The sequence below is a fragment of the Pempheris klunzingeri genome, chromosome 15, assembly GCF_042242105.1.
Source record: "Pempheris klunzingeri isolate RE-2024b chromosome 15, fPemKlu1.hap1, whole genome shotgun sequence".
Lineage (NCBI taxonomy): Eukaryota > Metazoa > Chordata > Actinopteri > Acropomatiformes > Pempheridae > Pempheris > Pempheris klunzingeri.
In genome coordinates this window covers 11,314,565-11,333,428 of record NC_092026.1, presented here as the reverse complement: position 1 = coordinate 11,333,428, position 18,864 = coordinate 11,314,565, and positions in this window count along the sequence as shown.

Genomic DNA, 18,864 nt, shown 5'->3' with positions numbered 1-18,864 from the left:
TACCTCAAAAATGCAAAAGAATTGAACATCAAACTGAGCAGAATTAAACTGAAGAATGTCCCCAACCTATCTGACAGGACCCTGTCTTTTAAGGAACATCAGAAAGTAACCGAGGTAAAGGTGAAGTCCAGAGACAACCTGCTTTGTAAGCTCGCAGGCTTGTGGGGGAGCAGCCACCACACAGCGCAGCTCAGCTCAGCACTGGCCAGTGCATACTCTGCAGCAAAACACTGGGTCCACCTGGTCCAAGCCGCCCGATACACATCATGCAGATGCCCAGCTTAACACAACCATGCAAATCATAATCAGGATTGCTCAACACCAATCCCATGGCCCCGTCCTATGCAACATAACACCCCTTCATATCTAACGAGCCACACTTCCTTTGAGGATGTTCCCAAACGTCAAAGATTCCCCCAATCCACCGATCCATGCAGACGTCTTCAATCTACCTACTGCTCATTTACTCATCTTGACGGCCAGTCTGGAAGAAAAATCCACCAGCTGACTTCAGCACCTATTCTGCCGGGGGAAAAAGAAAAGGGAGTTCAATGAAGCCCAGTTCACCAGCTCTGATGATCTATACACTGTTTCTAATTCCACGTTTTGGCAAATTATTATTGTGAGAAGGCCAGCGAGAAGGCCTGGAAGGCAGTGAGATACTTATAACTGAATGTGTAAGATGATTGTACTTTGCTCATGCCTGTCAAACTCTTTGTCTGCAATGGTAATGTACCCGCTTGAAAGTGTAAAGAAAGGAGCCCACAAAGCATTTCTCTCTCTCAAGTGATTTATTTAAAGAATTGGCCATCGTAAGGAGGAAACAATGGAACATATCAGTGAAGGTTACCCTCTCCGAAGACTAAAAGGAGGATTAGCCATACAGCCTTATATTTATGCCTCCATACAGCAGATCAGGAGGTTAACTGCTTAACTTGAGGACTTTGTATTTGTTAAGGAAAAATGAGCTAATAGTCGCTACAGCGGGCTATCAAATGTGAAAAAAAAATCATATTTGAATGAGTGAGAATTAACATGTAATTCACTTGCATTTGTTTGACCACAAGCCATGAGGCTTGACTCCAGTTTTACACAGCACATGCAAGAGCAAACAGTTGATACAAGGTAGTGTGTACAATGACAGGGAGCTCCAAAATTCTACATGGAAATGGAAATAACTACAATATTTGTTTTCTAACTAGGAATGTGTCCTCTCTGATATTTTCTGCCATGCTTTTTTCAAACCCCAGATAACATTTAACTTCAATTACTAAATTGGTAAAGGAAAATGAGAAAAAATGTTAATATCCTTGAGTAAGATAGAATGAGATAAATAATGTTACACAAGCAGGAGCACTAATTGTGGTTGTGTTTCTCAAAAGTTAAATGAGTGAATGAAATATCAACATATCTAGTACATGAATAACTGTGATTGAGTAAACATTACTTTAAAAACCAATGCTAGGACAAATACCTCTAGATGAATTAGAAATAACTCCTTACTCTTAAAATATTCTGGAAAAAAAAACCAATCTCATTGTGCTCATGCCTCCATATTGATCCTCTTCAGTCAGGAGTGTCTCCCTCACTATGTCATTATGTGCACTGCTCCAATATATTGATCAGCAGGGTAATGACATGTCATTTTGGTGTCAACATGGTCAAATGTTGGTGATCCACTGTGCTCTGCACTCGGAGGTACTTTGGAGCGAATACACGGGGGGAAATGAAAGTACAGAACATTGGGCTGAAGTCTGGTTGCAGCCAATGTTAACCACAGGAAGAGTGCTGTTGCACCTTAAGAGCTGGTTAGATGAGACGGGTAATTGTGCTGAACGTAGAGTAATGCAATTCGTGATAACAGCATAGGAGCATGGCTCACAGACGACTGCCATGGCAACAGACTGGCCCAAGGTAGCAAGGGGATAGATTTTATTTCGTTTCACACCGGCATGAGGAAACAGATTCATCATTAACCAGTTTATCAAGCTTTGATCTATTTAAGCAGCTAAAGATCAAAGACTTAAGGTTTAACAAAGGCAGCTGATCATCTGTCTTTAGATATGGATCTGGTGACAAACAGACTTTAAGTATTTATTTTTCATCCATGCGAATAGATTGGCACAGGATTGCTAATGGCACTTCAGTCACTGCAAATCATGGAAAATACATTTAATTGTTTCTCCTCTTCATTAACTTATAGCTAACATGTCTTATGAAAATCCTGACATAATCAGACACAGCAATGAAGTGTTTGTTCATATCTAGCTCAATGTAATTCAATTAACTGTTTAAAGTTAATCTTCAATTTTCAATTTACATTCAGCCGTTTCATGCATTGCAGCAGATATGATGGTCTATTAGATGATCACTTGTTTAATTGGTGTGTAATAAGACCTTAGCTGGACAAAAATAATTACGATCCAATGAATGTTCAAAGGGCACACACTATGCTCCCTTGTCAGTGCGATGATTTTCCCTTTGGCTACGTCCTTTGAAATCTTGGAGTTACAGGAATGGAGAAAGATTACAAAACAAAGGCTGACAGGTTGTTGAATCATGAGATAATATATTTTATAAAAACCCTGACTATATGTATATGAGTATTTCAACTTACGCTTTGCTAAATTGTGATGGGAAATTTTCACCGTTTTCTTACATTTTATCAATTAATTAAGAAATAACTAGCAGATCAGTCCACAATGATTTCAGCTCAAGAGCCTTAGATTTTAGAGAAGAGTGAAAATACTAAGCATGAAACAACTGGTTGGAATCCAGCCATGAAATGTCAAATACCACGCACATGTAAGACTGTGGCTCGTGGTATTAAAATAATGAAAACAGTCAAACACTAAGCTAAAATTACTCCTCAGATCAGTGTACAAACCAAAAACTCAAATGTCAGCTCAGATGGTTACACATGGAGAGGGTTGAGAAATGCTGGAGTGGTCTGTTACTTTCATAGGAGAGGTGTGACCTTCTGTCTGGCCATTGACCGCGGGCTATCACATCATCTAACGGCCTTGTATCTGTAACTGCAGCATGTTCTGCAACTGCAGACTGTAACAGTGTATAGACGTACAGCTTTTGCAAAGCCTACTGCTGATGGTGTCTCTATTTCTGGCAACAGCACTGTAAGATTGGATTTTCGCAAGCACTGAGGTGTCTGAGGGCCATTCACCTACTATGTATTACTCAACATATGTCAGCTGACACTGTGAAAGGCAGCACCAATGATGCTAAACAATATGTAACACAACAGCAGTAAGAATAAGAATAAAACCACACAATGCTCCCATCCATGTGTGAAGTAAAGGGATATTCTGGATTTAGCATTAACCACAAATTAAAAGGATTTTGCGACATAATTGTATCGGCCATGGTTGTTAAAGGGACAAATCATGACAGAGTACATTATGTGCCATGAGCAAACTAAGTGGGTTTAATGAAGAAAAAAGGAGGCAGCGTTAAGCTCAGAGGCACACACCAATCTCTCTAAGATTAATTTCAATAAGATCAGTAATTTAAGACTGCCAGCTATCTCATATCAAAATAAAAGCATTAGGGTAAAATAGTCTTCTTATGAGGAAGGAAATAAAAAAAAATCTGTTATTCCCACACATTCATAATTCCTACAAGACTTGTGTGAGTGGAAACACTTTGGCTGCCATAAACAAACTGGAACTGTGTTGCTATCGTAAACTGAGCTTGTACAATACCAAGGGACATACTGACAACTTGGCCCTCGTGTAAAGTAATCCGGCCTTGGTGAAGATAAACGAACCACCAAAGCCCATTAATGTAAATGAGTTAAGCACTGCAGACCTATTTATGATGGTGCGGCTTCAGGTCACAGTCAAAGTAATGACAGGTGAAATGATTTCTAGTACAGTTCTGTCGGTGTGATTAGTGGTTCGATGAACTGAAATGTAAGGAACTAAAGGAGTCGCCTGTTTTCAACCTCTGGGCAAAATTTGGTGGGAATTAATAAACATTCTGAACATGTAGGAGGCAGAATCGATTTACTCAGAGACATATTCATTTGTGGGTCCTCATTGTGTTGCTGTACTTTAATGGAAAAAGCACTCAAGCAAACAGAAGGAGCAAAATGCTTGTTGTGTCTGAGCAACACCAAAAACTATGTGTGTGCTTGTTTTGTAAACGCAACATCACCGTCAGTTTATCCATTGTTCTAAACTGGCAAGTCATGAATGTTAATTAAACTAGATTAACCTTTGTTTGAAGTATAAATCACTGCACTTTCTAAAAACAACAATGCACAGTTCTACAAATAATTCACACTGATCACAAATTCATAACAATAATATTCTCAAGAGAACTGAGTGAGTCATGTTCTCTTTTCCATTTGCAAATACAAGGAAGGTTACAAGGTTTCAAACTGCAGTTCTGATGATGTGATCTTCCTCATGTGGAGCCCCGATCGTTGAGAAACAAAATTAACTCTTAAATTTTTGGAGCATTTCATTTTTAACTCTCTCTTGATGTTTGGAAGACCCTCACAGTGCTCATTTAAGCCGTTACTTTACCCTGGTTACTTTTATCATTTAAGTAAGTCTCTCTTTGACTTGAGATTTCATGATTCGTACCAGTTTGACTGCTAGACTGTCTGTGCTGTCCATGTTTATTAGTCCCAAAAAGCCAGTGTATTGACTGTGCAGACGTTACCTGTATGCTAAGCCAGCAACGGATGTGTTGCACATGTTTGTGGGAGTGTCTGCGCGTGTTCTTGTCCACCTCTGCTTCACACAGAACTCACCAGGGGCACCGACTCTTTCTGGGGTTTTTTTTCCCATTTCCATTTTTCTCTTTTTTCCCCTCACTCTGTCTCCATTTTCCTCTAGTCTCTCTACAATTATAATGTAGACTCATAAAGGCATGGGATAAGTGCTAATTTTTCACTCAAATTGAAAAATTTTCAGCTCACACAGACATTTCCTCACATTAATTACCAGCAAATTCACATCTATTCACATATTTCCATTGATTTTGTACTCAATTGCTCCACCTCTTAAATTAATTTTGTGTTCTGTCCGACCACTCGGGCAAAGCAAAAAGAAAAGTTACATTGAAAGCCTTTAATTAGTTGGCGTCATTGGTTTAAAAGCTCTCCAGTTTTGACCTCACAGGTTCCTCTTCAGGGCAGAAATAGTAAAAACCTTGTCAACCTCAGTCACTTTTACTTACATAACCCACAATCACAAAACACAAATTCACCTTAAAAATGTCATAGGATTTTTTTTTTACTAAATGTTAAAGTTTTCATCATTTTCTTACACGTACTATTCACAAAGTAAAGAGTGAACTTCCATGCAAATATTTGGGTTTTTTTTTCATTTTTGGATAACTGATTTTTGTTATTTGATAGCACCTTTCAATTGTATCATCACAACACAGTTGTTGAATGACAATATTGAATTATTCTCCAGACCTAATAGAAAGTATGGCTGTTTATAATTCATAAATGTTTACATGTTTATATGTTCATAGTCACTATTCTGTTGTATGTTTACTGTTGTGTTTGTTTCCTGTGCTCTAACGGAGCTAAATGTGCCTTTTTGACATCTGGTGGAGCAGAAGAATGGATAACGATAAACAAAGAGTCAGAGTTCCATCCACCAGTAGCCAAAAACAAATCAATGAAAAAAAAAAATGTAATGATTGACCAAAAACTGGCTCTGACCATTCCAACCAATGCCCTTTGTATCTTTATATATGATATATTGATTCTCTCTGCATGCAGCTCTGCATGAGTTTGACTTTTTATAAAAAGTCAATGTATTTTTAGGTAAGAGTAAATATCTTCACATATCGATAGTGAGACTGCCGTTATTGTACTAATTACCACTGCTGTGATAATTAGCACCATATTCATTTTGCCTCTACCACCCACCTCGATTTCTGACCAAGATCTGAAGCAAGCCATAAAAAGTTACACCTGTCACAGCAACAACAGGGTACAGAGGAGTGCAGAGGCCGTGGCTGTAATCATCTGTATTGTTTTGTGCAGATGATCAAAGAATATTAAGCTTGTTTTCTTGTGATTACAACATATCTCTGCATAACCAAAACTGTAGTTTCACGATCATTACAGTAGACAGAATTCACAAGTCTGCTGTTTAGTAATCATCACCCGACATGTGACACTTCCTCTCAGAGATTGCTTTTGGTCAACAGAAGCAGTTTTCGTCCCAATATGAATATTTCAGGGATTGTTATTGTCGTTTGGTTGCAGCAGTACTAGGCTGTAATAACTAATGTTGTTATCTGCTTATGTCAAATGTGAGCGGTGACATAAGGCAATCTCGGGCAGAGATTAGGTTCATTCAAGACATCCTGACTGGAATGCAGATGAGAGTAGCCAGCTTAGGTTGGGGGAAATCACAAAAACTGCAGTCACGTCGGACAGTTTCATCCTTCCTGAGATACCACTGAGAGTCAGTCAAATACTTGTCATTTTGCAAAAATGTTACTGCTGATGTTGGGTGGGATATAAGATAAAAAGTATCTCTCTCCAGTGGGTTTAACTAAGAACACCTTGTCCTTCTCTGGTAATTGTTGTTTAAATAATGTGGATTTGCTGTTTTATGTCCCCATGAATTAAAGTATTTGAATAAAATGGGAGCGCATGTTGCACAAAACTTCTAACCAGCAAGCTTGTTAGGTCAAGATTAAAAGATAGTTATTTAGCCATTATAGCAAAACAAAACCTTCTTATTTGACTAATTTACCTGCTGTCAATGCTGGAGCTGACTCTTGGTAGGTGGATGTACCGTCTGCTTCATTTCTGTAGTTAGTGCTACTAACTAAACAGTGCTTCTCCCCAGGGTGGTGCACTGCCTGGATGGAGGCACTGCCTTAAAGGCTAAAGTCAGGGAACAAAAATCTCCCATGAGCTGTTAACGCTGTAAATTACAAGAAAGATTGTATCATGACTGGCTGCAGGCATCCCCTGTGAGACACGTAATGACACGCACCTCTATTTTCTCTGGATATACACTGCATACTTGTGCATAGTGCATTTCAAGAGGTGCTTCAGTCAAACTACACTTGCTGAGCATTACTGTACTCCAAAGTAACTGCCTCTTTTTCCCCTTTTACAGCCTGCCTTTTCCCAGGTTATTCTACATTTACTTTTAGATCCGGTTTCTTACTTGTGAACTCAATGATGGCAGGGAAAATTTGGCCCATACTTCTTCCTGTAACCACTCTTATCCCTCTTAGACATGCTGTTGTTTACCACACTCAGATATTCTCTCCCTCTGTGTCTTTGTCATGCCGCCCTACTCTAAGTAATGGAGACCCTGGTGTTACAGGTAAGGTTGTAAACATTAGCAGGGGACTGAAACATGTCCCACAGTAAATGTGACAAAGGCTCCACTGTTTGTAACAAGGACGTGTACTGTTCCCTCTGAGACCACAGGTCCAAACGCAGCCCCACTGCTCTGGTAATATTCTCACCAATGAAATAGAGCATGCACACACTATTAATTATAAATTGTGTTAATTTAAACAATTTCACCATTAATGTTGACAGCTTTAATGTGTATACATATAAGCTGATAGCATCACTTAGGAGGCTTGCCGGACAAAATATGTCCATTTGCCCAATAGCTAATAGTTAATTTTTACAGAGTATGTTTAATTAAGTACTTAGTGTTTACATTTGCCCACAAAAGAAATCACATATTTGCTTGTGTGTGTATCCACATCAGGAACCTGCATCAAGGGGAGTGAGTTGTGAGTGAGTGTTTTTAACCCAGTAAATGGTTTAAATTCATTACACCACTGTCAGTACAAGGGCAAGGAGGCATTTGATTTCACCTGCTGTGAAAAATACAGAAAATGGTCACAGATTTGTCATTTAAAAAAAACTCCTCTCTCGCACACTTGTTTTTCCATCTCCCTCTGTTCCCGGGTTTTTACAGAGTACGTCTGCTACACTCTGCCAAGTTCTCACAGCTCATCACCTCCTGAGAAACTCATGAAACATTATTCAGTGGAGCGTCTTGTTTTCCTTCCTTCCTGACACTCTCCAACGCTGCTTCCCTTCACCGTGTTCACATATCTATTGCTGTTGCTGAGCAGCTGGTAGTGCAGCACAGATCAATTAATTTATTTTTTCACTGAAACTGATCAGCTTAATGATGCAATCTTGAAGACTACTTGTTCCCACCTGCTGAATTCGGAGGATAGCTGTGTCCCATAAAGCCAGCCCACATACCCACTTGACAAAAGCAACTGACAACAGTGGGTTCATGCGGTGGCTGCTGCAGCAGTTTGTGGATTTGGTGTTTTACTGCTGCAAATTCTATTTCATGGGAAGCAGCTTTGTGAAGTGGTGTTACATGCTCTCGCTGTGTATCCCTGTATGTGTGAATAAGGCTTCATCTGGAAGTGGCAGCTGCAATGTTCCTGACTGCAGGCATGTCTGTGTATTGTGTCTGTCTCTGTCTTTGTACACACGATAAGAAGATATGTAAACAAAAAATTCAGCATATGCATCGACTGATGCTGGATATGAGCAGCCAATGTCAACATTTGGGAATGCAAACGTCCCACAAACAAAACAGACACTTCTGATAGCAGATATACGTGTAAAAAGCACATGTGTAATGAAACCCTTTAAAGCTGTTCCAAAAATACTTCTGTAATGGATCAAATGACCACATGTAATGACGATTACATGCCATATGATAAACCTACAGAGAATTATCAACCAACTTTCAGTCAGCTGTTGTTGGTGAAAAAGCTCTGAGAAACAGAGTGTACACCTGCACTGCATTTAATAGCAGACAAATAAAGTTAACAACTAGGTGGTGAACATTGTGGAGCATCTTCAGAGCCAAATATTTTTATCAGGTGTTTTTATCAAGTGTCTACCAACACATTCAACATAACAAATCTATCAGGAGATAGGACGTTGGTATTGTGTTTTCCCTCGATCCCATGCCCCCGAAGTCAAAAAAATAATCTATTAACGCTGCTTTAATTATGGCTACATTATTTTTAGGTTCCAGGGTCCTGCCACAAAATGCAACTCTAAATTAATGTTACTAGTTACCTGTTTGACAAGTCAATATTTCCTCTGTTCTACTGCCTGATATTCATAAACTGATTACTCTAATGATTAGTTGTTGAAAACCCTGTTAAGTATGTCTTTGCCCGGTTTCTTCGCTAACCTAACTTATAGTTATTAGTAACAGAATCTGCATCCCCATCTGCTGAAATGCAACATTTTACACAATGATATTATGACTGTTTTTAAATTGTGTGTTTTACTGTATATTTGTAGTATGTGCATATCAGCAACAAACACATCACTGCTGACTTATAGTGTCTGATAAGACAACAATATAATGCCTATACAAATATACTGACTAGCGCTGTTGGTTTAGAGGGGAAATGAGCCTCCAAATGATGAAATCATACACATATCCTTTGTGAAGATCCACAAGTCACACTTTGTCTGTCAGCTTCGTCTCAACCTCACCCGTGTTTCATCCCCTTGGCACCTGCTGTCACCTGGATGATGACATGAAAGACAACTCACATCTTAAAAGATGGAGCTTCAGCAAAATGTGATGATGAATACTGATTTTACGCACTCTGTAAGAAATGAACAGAAATGTAACCCAGAGGGACTTGTCATGGCCTGTCAAAAGTTAAGAATGGAGCACTACACCCACACTATCAGATTATGATAATCAACCTCTTGTTCACTAGCTGCAGTCTATCATCGACTCAGGTGCCATTTACATACGGTTTCAAAGGCTACTCACGTGGTCTTTTAGTGTCACCACAAGCCAATAAATACATATTGATAAAGGTCATTTTGTTGACAGGAGCACAGCCGTTTAAGCTGTAATGCTACCTTAAAAATATTAAAATGCTGTGCGAACAAGTTTAATCTCAAGTAAATTCATTTAAACTGTTTAGATGGATCACTGTTGATATGGTGACAAAATGTCTAAATTAAAATCTGGTTAATCCTACTGTGCTCTTTCAGTAGAAAAAGCTTTAGCGAGGTTTCGGGATTTGTAATATAATAGGAATGGAAAGCAGCTTTTGTGAGATTTCAGGATGAGATTTGAACTCACTTTTACACCTCACTAAAGACATTGTGTTACGTGTGTTTCACCATTCTGAAGAGTGAACTCCCTGTGGAGGAAATTCAAGCATAATAATTCAGTGGGTAACAAAACATGGTCCAGACCACGATATTTGGAAAATATAACTCTCCTGAAATATAGGCAATTTAAAAAATTGACGAAGCGGGCCCTGACCTAAGAACTGACAGGCTAACATCTTTGATAACTTTCATGTTTTAACAAGCTTTTTTAAATTTTTAATGATCTTAAAATTGGGTCATGGTCCGTAAGGAAAATCTCAATTTTTCATGACACTGGTTAAACATGCCACATAAAATCATTAATAGGGATTAAAGTTGTAAATGGCATTGGATTGCCATTCTCCCCTTGCCCAGCCATCCATTACCATGCAAAACATTTTGAACGCTTTGTTTCCCAACTGCATCATAACCCAGACTTAATGGAATTCTTCCTTCATTTATTCAAGGTCAAAGCTCATCACTCCCACAGTCCTTTGCATTGTAAATCTTCCTCTCAACATGTCTGTGGGGAACTCGAGTAATTGAAAATTTCCTGTGGAAGTAATCTAAATATCAGTATACTGCCAGTGAATAGTAATTCTGTGTTTGGAAAAGATGACAACATGAACACCTTTTAGTTGATAAAGTCAACCAAATAAAATCTGGTATATTACTAATATGTCTTGATTTTGTGTTTCCTCCTTAAGATTTCTGACAAAGAGTAGCGGCGACGTTTTCTTTCCCACTCAAGCAGGTTATGAACTCAGTTACCCCATTAGTGAGCACGCCTCAGTGTTTGCAATTAGTTATGTGAGATTATTATCAGATACAGCACCGAACACTCAGCTAGATGGGTATGGTCTACTGGCACTCATCCAAGTCCTGACAAACACATTTCTGCCCACTGAGAGCGTAATGCAGCATGTTGTGGCACTGCTTTAGCCACTCCATCCAAACAACACACCACAATGATGGATGGGTATCAACAAGACCGATCCAATCTAATGCAACTTTCATGGCCAGGGGAGAGTTCACAGTTTGCTGGGCCACCAAATATGCCCAACAAGAACAAGAAAACATGCATTCATTAACTGTTTCCACCAGCTCATTTGACACTGCAAGCATTTTCAATCAAGCAATACAACTGCAATTAGTTTCCCATGAATAATTTGTTTCTCAAGACACTCGAGTGCTGCTTAAAAACAAGCATGTAAATGGAGATATTCCCAATTCATGATCTTTGTGATACAAATTGAAAAGAATAAAGATAGAAAAGCAATATTAAATTAGTGTTTTATTTCCTCTTACAGCAGAGAGGAGTGAAGATTGTAGTCAGTCACTTAAAAACTGGCCATCCGCCGGGATTTCTTTCAGGGTTGATTAAAGATACAAAACAGATAAGAAATCTTATTTTTGAGTGCAGACACTATTGAGAGATAAGTAAGTTAGGTGCTACTCCATCAACCTGCACTTTAAGAGATGGGACATAGGACACAGACACGGTGAGAATAATAAAATGCTTTAAAACAAGAATGGGAAGTGAAAGAGAAACAAGTAATATTGAAGTGCCACCTATCCCTAGGCTGCGTCTTTATTATTTTTTCCTTTTTGGCCAATGCACAGTACACTTGTTTATATACAATAATGGGCAATCCAGACTGCGCCAAGAGAGCTTAGTCTACTGTTTTTTGGGCCCATATTGGACTCAAATAAAACAGGCCAATAGTAATGAAACAGCCTGATTTAACTCAAACTTTTATTCCCTCTATTGCAGCTTGTATATTGTATAGCTGTAAGAGTGGGGAACACAGGTTGCGTGACAGGAACAATGTCATAATACATGTTAATTTCAAATAAACTACTGTGAAAAACAGTATTAAAAAGAAAATCACACTTTCTTACTTGCAGCACTGATTTAACCATTTAAAGTAAGGCTACATCATTTAGGATTTTGGGATGCGTTTCTTTTCAGTTAAAGTACAAAAACTGACTTTTGACCAGCCTTTTTAAAAAGATACAACCACATCTCACAGTGTACACTATAATGCAGCTGCAGTACTTGGGTGTGTTAACATCTTTATGATATATGTCTGTATAGTCCATCATTACATGGGCAAGTGTTATCTGCTATGTGCAGTGTCTTTTAATGAATGGGGATTTGCTGTTTAGAGAACAAATTGACAGTCAACCATTTACAGTTTAGTGAACTTCATTCATACTGCGTGGTGAATCAAGACTTGCACTTGCCTATGGCTGCATATGATTGCTTGGTGATAAAAAACTTGGCACCTTTGCACCTTTTCTGAATGATCTCTAATATAATCTTTGTAGAACTATGAGCTTTTTAAAGGCATTTGAATTGCACAACAAACATTACACTTTTTCCCACTTACTACTGAGAAATAACCTGTCTGAAACAGATCATTTAGAGAAGCACTGATTAATACTTGAATGATCAGAACAAACAAAATATACCAAAATAATGACAAAAGACAGCACAGTGTCCCCAGCTTCATAACAAAGAAATGGTTTGTGTGGAACTTCAATTTGAACGATGTCATTAAAATCAGATTTCAGATAAAAGACAGATTTTCAAAACCAAAGTCTTGAGCGCATATATAAACCATCTATTTGACTTGAGTACAACACCTTATTGTTTCCTCAAGATGTAGTGATACACAACACCTAATGAAAATGATTTCCATCTTCTTGGAAGCCAAGTTGTCTTCAGAGATCACTAAGCACCACTAATGCAGCATTTTACCATAGGACCTTACCCTCATCATAAGTTTTATGCACTATTTGCTCTCAGCACAGCACGGGTATCAACTACAGTCTACAATGCAACACCTACAAGGACAGCTTTTGTAAGTACTGTGAGCACTTTAGAAATAACAACCACAACGTTAACACCAGAGGACCAAATACATTAAAGCCAGACATCTGTTTCAAAAGAAAAAAAATTGCCCAATCAAAATTAAAGCTTGGTCCGAGCTTATTTGAACATAAAAGAAAGGGACAGTCTGTCAGGTCAGGCAGGAAACAGAGCAGCAAACATACAGTGCAGAATTATAGCAGGTTAAGACATGAGCGCATGAATACTTACTGTGGTGAAGTTCACCGGGTAGCAGTCCTCCCCTCGAAAGGTGCACTGCAGTAGCATGTCATTGATGTCATGACCCGTGCGGTTATAGAAATCAGTCATGTTGAACAGTTTGGGCTTGAAGTTCTGGAAGTTTGCCTTATCCTTTAGGGCAGCCAGAACTTCGGGCTCAGCCAGGTGTGGGTTGGCTATTTGGTAGTTATTATTGAGGAGGGCCAGGAGCTCTCCCACATGATAGAGGTCATTTCTGGTGATTCTGGAGAAGCGGAACTCATTGAGGTTACAGAAGGTAACAGATGGGAACGTGAGGTTAGTCGCCGCCACCTCGTCCAGCTTGGTGACGTGAGGATACTCCAGGTAATATGACACTCGATCCATGCAGACCAGCAACAATAAGCCTAGTGAACCAAGGAAGGAAAGAGTCCATAGAAACCGCCGAAATGTCATGTGCCCATAGGCGAATATGTGACTCATGCCATGTAGGGTGGATATGTTAGCAAAAGCTTGCAGGTTGGAGGGCCTGACGCTTTCAATGCTTTCCTCTGAGCTTCCTTTCATGGCTGTAGAGTGATGCTCAATATTGTCTCACCAAGAACTTCAGGTTAAAGACTTTGCTTAGCAACAGCAACAGCAGAATCCAACGGGCAGTGGTGGTTTGGCACACTGCTTCTTTATTCCCCCCAGGAGTGGTAATGTTCTCAATAAATAGCTACCTTAAAATGGTTGTCAGTCTCTGTAACAGTTTTCTTTTCATCACAATTCACCTTCCAGTGGTTGTCAGCAGTTCCTGTAGTCCCAGGTCCCCCCCTTTTCTTTCAGGCTGCTATTTTATTATCTCCAAAGCTGCCTCTCTCACTCCCTGCTCAGCTGTCCTTTGTAGCGGCACCAAACACAATGACAGCTCTAGAAACACCCACTTCTACCAAAACGCAATGCCTCCTGATTCCTGAGTGGTGTGAAAAGGGAAAAGAATACAAGGGACAAGAAAAGAGAGAAGAACAGAGAAAATAGAAGACGTAAGGATAGAAGCGAGAGATGGGGGGGTGGCGGGGGGCTGCAATGAAAAGGGCTAGCGTTTGGAGAGAGGTGCTAAGCCTCAGCAGTCAATGGGACCCTTCCTCCTCTAATCGGAGAGAATGCCTCTACATCGCTGTGATAATGGGATGCAATGGTTTTGTGAATGGAGGTAATAAAGAGAGAAATGGCTCACTGGTCCCTCGCTGCCACCTTCCCTTTTCTCTTGTGTCTCTTTTGCTCTTCTCGTTTCTTCCAGAAATGAAAATGAGGGGGTCAGAGACCTCCGACCAGCCCACCACTGTGCTTGACAACCGGCGTTCACAGCTTCCACGGGTTCCACTTCCTTATTTGCACAGATCCTCAGTCAATAGGGAAGACCACCTCTTGATGCTTTATGGCCACCCCCCGCCAGGATAACCACTAAAGCCGCTTCGAGACCTCCAGCTTTAGTCCTGTTAACATACAGATTTATATTCTGCCGTGTGGAACGTTTCACTCTCTTTTTCGCTTCCTCTCTCTCTCTCCCACCACTCCCCCATTTCTTGCTCTCTCTCCTTCTCTTTGAGTCTCCCTCTCTCTCCCTCTTCCTCTTTAGTAGTCAGGATCCATCCCACTGCTGAATGGCTGCTTTGCCTGTGTGTCTGTGCTCACAGGGGAAGTCTCTCAATCTGGACACCACCTTCACTGTGTTATTATTCTCTAATCTTCTCCAACAGCCTCTGCTGCCAACATGTTTGCTTGCATACAAGTGCTACAGGTTGCATGTTTATTGCATTGACGTATGTAACAGAGTTCCAGAAATGTCCGCATTTTAGCCTGTTCATAACAATGAAAACAATTAAAGCAAGCAAATGCATGACCCAAACCACCTGATTAAATGTTTTATTTATTATTGCATGTGATTCTTCAGATCTTTATGCATTATGTCCTCTTGTGACAGCATGGGTTATATATTTCTATGGGTTATATATTCTGTAGTTCCAAGCGATGGACCAATCCCAAAAGCATTTCACAGTCTTCTGTAGCAGTCCTTGGATATGACTTGCTCTGTGTGACTATGTGAGAGTTTCAGGCTTGACCATTAATGGAGTTGGTGATTGTGTAGAGGTTAAAATTTCACCACACCAGTCTGAGAAGCCTTTTCATTTCTCCATGGACCAAACAAGATTATCAGTCATTGGCCACCCGCAGATGTCTTATTATCATAACAATAGGTGAACCGCCAAGGATATGACTACAGCCCTTGAGGATTAAATCAATATTCTGCCCTAGTAACCAAGCACAGAGACCATAGCAACCATTACCCACCACACTATCGAGCTAAGCAATTCAGATGAGACTACATAAACCATTTCATCCATAACTTTTGAGAAATGCAATGTCAACCATACACTGACACAGACCAGATGCAAATTAAAAAATGCTCATCGGAGGAAATGCAACATGACGTCTGAAGCGATACACCGTTGTGGTTTTGAATCTTTTTACCTGACAGGTAATGCCAACACTACCAAAACAATGTCTGAAGTATTGCATTTTTAAAACTACTGTACAAGTCTTATTGCACTCCTCAGACGCACAAGCGGTACAAGCTAAAAACAAAACAGGACAGAGACACTTTCATTAACTCATAATATGATGACACCTTAAAAGTATCCAGTTCTAGTCCTCGTCAGAGTGTCATTGCCTTGATTAAGATGTTTGACTCACGGCGAGCTAATCTTGTCCTATCCTTTAAAATGTATGAAATTCAGCTGCCCTCCTTTGTATTCACAGTCATGACTGATAATCTGCTAAATAACACTTAACAATGATGGATGATCCCGTGCCCATTTAACATACGAGACCTCCACTGAGTTTTAATATGTCTTCATTCACAAACAGCACCAGGTAAGTCAACGTTGCTGACAACAAACTAAAAATCCTTCACTAAGGGGTCGCCTTTGACTTTCTGCCCAAAAACAAATCAAGTGTAGATTTGACTGGATAGTTATGGCGCTCCACGGGTACTTCTTTACAGTGGGAATAAAGGAGAACACGCATAAATCAATGAGCATATCGGCAGAACTCGAAAATGTATACTATAGCAGCATTTGCTGTAAAGAGATTATCTAAAAAAAACACACTTAAGTCCTGGACCAGTTTGTGGAGTGTTGACTATAAGCTGACCTAATATGTCAAAGATATTAAGTGTCCAAATAGAACAGAGACAGAGAATACTGAGGTGAAATCCTGTGACTACAGTGATGATAGTAAATGTATGGTTTCACAACACCTGAACAATATAGATTATGAGACGGAATTGTGACAAATAACTGAATTGTCTTCACTGAAACAAACATTTACTCACGTCTTGATAAATATTCAGTATTACAGTATAGTGATTTTATTGTCATCATTACTGAATAAATCTGCATTTGACATTCAATTTCCACACTTAAAAGAACGCAAATACTCCTCACACTGCATTTATTTGCATTCTCTTTACATTTGGGTAGCGTTGTCCTGTGTAAAGATTAGCAAACGTAAATTCCAAATTCATACCAGCAGGCATGCCTGTTGTTGTAGATTGCAGGATGAAAGTGGCAGACTTTCCAATAGTAATTGGCTTTCAAGTGGATGGTAGAATGCACAGCATAATGCAGTGAATATTAATAAGGAGTGGTAACATTTGAGGCGCTGCTGTGCACTGCACTCTCTCTCTCTTTTTTGGGGGGCTTTGACTTTTAACTATCAACTAATGCTCTGAAAAATTTCAGACCTGAAATGCTTCTATCTGACGCAATGTCATAACTGCATATGTTAACTATTACTGATATGATTGTAAAAGCAACTTAACATTGTAAAGGTACAATATCATTTATAGGCTAATGGATCCTAGACAAGAGTGATGAGCTTTTAGTGTTTCATGTTTGATTTGAGTTCCTTCCAAATACAGCACTAAATATAATTTGGCTCTTAATCATAATCTATGCTCTTCCTTTGTTCCCTTTATTTGATTATGGTTTGTGTAAATGCTAGACCTTTTAGTTAACAGTTCCATTTTTGGCACAGGTCAGATTTCACTTTTGCATATCCAAGTAATGAGTTTAGCATTGCCAGAAATGAACAAATGTGATCAAAAGCTATTGTATAGAACGCTAACTGGAACCGGGGGGTTTTCATAACTGAAGGACAGAGACATGCTTTTTACTTCCCCCTTTCAATCTGACTTATTTCCCAGCAACCTAATTATTACTTTGGTCCAAAATGTGTGCTCACAAACAGTGTGATTCATACTGCTGGCATATTGTGCTGTGTGTTTGCTGTCACTAAAGATGTGTTGCAAAAGCTTTGGCAAACTAATAACTTTAACCTGATTTGACAAATAAACTTCTTAATTTAATGAAAACAGTACTGCAGCACTGTTGCCACTCTGACTAAATGATGCTGGATATTAGTAATGTGCTATAATTACTACAATTCAGCAAAAATTCCTATGACAAGCAAACCGCCCTGATATGATGTAAAGCTAAAAGGGGCAATTACTGCGAGTCATTTTTTTGTGATGCCCAAGTTATGCAGATTTGGCAAGCACCACAGAGGATGGATTGCCCTGCTAGGAACTGAACCCTGCACTAACGCAGCCGACATTTAAGAGCACATACATCATGGAGTTAAGGAAGGAGCAGCAGAGATGCAACAGTGCACCGGACACGGCAGTGCCAGTATGAGGGGAAGTAAAAACGCAAAGTGGAATACAGATTAGACTGAGAGCACGATCCTTCATAACTATCCCAGCCTCTAAGCACTTTGTTTTACTTAAAACAATATTCAGCAGCTTACACAAGAACACCGCAACTAAAACAAAGTCAGTGATTTGAATGTTTGAGTTTAAATGCAAAAACTTAAATGTGGTCTAATCTTCAAGTCTACAGTACTTTAGATGTGTGCAGCACATATCAGACGCAAATAATTTGTTCACAGTGGAATTTAATACAGTTCCTGACCCTTTTTGATCTCTATTTGCATCACAGACATTTCTTTTATTAGTAAGATAAACCAAATGCTTATTCAATAAGGGACACCATTATAAAGCTCCATCATTTCGCTGCAGATAAGCACACAGAAACACAAACTGGTAAATTTGTATACAAGGCTTTGAAACAACTTGTGCATTTGGCAACTACAGAGTAATAACTGCAGGTATCCAGCTAAGCTTTGTTCTGTTAAGCTCCAAACCCTGCAGAAAAAATAAATAAAACAAACACTCCTCGTTGCCTTTAGCAATATGTTGATATGAAAGACTGTGATAAACAGAACAGCCAACATTTTTCCTTTTCTGTGACTGTCAGACAGACAAAGCGAGGCAGCAGATGTGCGCTCACACGCTCACCTTTTTTCCATCTTCTCTTCACAGATGAAACAAGCAAACAGCAGAAATCTGCCAAACAACAGAGAAAAAGATGGCCTTCACAATACAGTCAACCGAAGGCTGCTATTCAACGTGTGTGGCAGTTGCTGCAAACGACCTTGCATAAATGCTGCCTGAGATGAGGGGGTATTCATATGTAATCTACTGGTCAATATGTCCTGTGCGCTTGTGGAGAACAACACTGAGAGGGGAAGAAAAAAA